This window comes from Geospiza fortis, unplaced genomic scaffold, assembly GCF_000277835.1.
Source record: "Geospiza fortis unplaced genomic scaffold, GeoFor_1.0 scaffold11, whole genome shotgun sequence".
NCBI classification, from domain to species: Eukaryota; Metazoa; Chordata; class Aves; order Passeriformes; family Thraupidae; genus Geospiza; species Geospiza fortis.
Genome location: NW_005054304.1, coordinates 6363513 through 6365435, shown reverse-complemented (window position 1 = coordinate 6365435; position 1923 = coordinate 6363513).

Below are 1923 nucleotides of genomic sequence, written 5' to 3'. Positions count from 1 at the left end.
TGTTTTTTTTTTTTAGCCACTGTTCCCTCAGCTCTTTCTGTACTTCTTCCATGCAGGTCAGCAAGTCTCAGCCACTAACAATTTCATGTAAGCTGGTAGTTACCATATATTTTTTGTGACAAGAAAACTAAAAAGAAGACAGAATATCCATAACTGAGACCTGCTCTCACTTGAAAGGCACCCCTTGCTCCTGGTAAAACAGATATCGAGCACATCTTGTGACAAAATTCATCTGTGTCACTTCTCTAATAAAAATACAACAGTTGCACAGTTCATTTTACAGCACAATTGATAAATTGATCAAAACATTTCCTGCAGAGCTAATGGCACCACACACAACTTCTCCAAACTTTTCCAAGAGAAAGTGCTGATGCTACCCTATCTACTCAAGGAGAAGACTAAACAAGTTTGCCAATAAACCTGGACAACCCAAAGAAAAATCCAGCAGCAGACAAGATCCTTGAAGAAGCTTCAGCCAAGTGCGTGTTTGCTGGACCTAGTGGCAATCTGGGTCTAGTTCCTGGCTCTGCTGTAAACTTCTTTTATGACCTTGGCTAAGCTCCCTCAGCAAGCTGTCTTCTCAGTTGGTAATGAGACACTGAAATAGGAGGCTGAATGTCTGTTGTGACATGATCTTGCTTGCAAAGCAGAGAAGAAGAATGAGAAAACGTTTTTTTCTGCCTGGAGTATCCAACTGTACCATGAACTATCCCTTGCAATGTGCAGCACAGAACACATGTTGAGGCTTTGATGCTGGTCATGGTCCACTGACTGTATTTTAATACAAACAATAATGAGCAAAAACCATTTTTCAAAGAGTCTTTTTCTGGCTGAGTGTAAAAATTACAAATGCAGTAGACAAACCCTCAGTGTTCTTTAAACATAACCATAAAATTACTTTGAAGTAGGATAGAATGGTTTATTATTTCAAAGTGGTGCAGCCTTAAACACTGGGAAAATATTCCCCATATTTCCCCTCATTCTCTATACAATGGCAACGAATGTCATAAATCTCATTTTAAATCTAGTGGTATGTACACATAAAAAGTGCTACATTCATTCCGAAACCACAAAAGACTGCTCTGAATGAAGCTCAGGCTAAATATATTTATATGCAGTGATAAAGCCTTATTCTACATTAAAATCACTCTGACAGTTTATGAAGTCAAGGTTTCACCAATGTAAATAAAAGAAAGTCCTGTTATGATAAAAATGGAATTGAAAATAGAGCAATGATGGAATAAAACTTTGAGGTAAATTAAAGACTCGATAAAAGTCTTCCATCCTCAATGAAAGGTACAGTGACAGCAGTGAGATTGTAAGTCACTTCATGTGGCTACATTTCCTGAGAAACTTTTTTAATGAATTATCCTTTGAGAATCACAGTCAAGCACACACACATAAGATTATATTAAAGAGGAAGGTAACACGGTGTTGCTTTTCAGTATCGCTGCTCATGGTCTTTCCTGTGTGATTCCTACTAAACAAAAGAGCCACACTGCTTGGATCTCTTTCAGCTCTGAAAGGTGCTGGTGTGATCCCAACGAGCTCAGCTGACTGTGGCAGGCTGCCAAGGATGCTTGGCCAGCAACACAACCCATGGTGAGAAAGGCTTCGAGATCTCAGCAGGCTGCCTTTCTCCTTTTCCCTTAGCCCATCCCCTAAGCCCTGAAGTGCATAGGATAGAAAATCACACCAAGTCACACTGACAGAGCCTGAAGCATTGCCAAGCAGCCCCGGCATGCAGCCTCAAGTTCCCACCCTTCCCAGGCATAATTCTTTTCTACCCTATATGCCACAGCAACATATTTCCCCTTCCAGTGCTCTGATCCAGCCCTTACTCACTTCTGTAGCTGCATCTTCCCTTATAGTGATTCTTGACTGATCCATTGCTGAGTGCCCACATCTGGTCACCTCAGACAT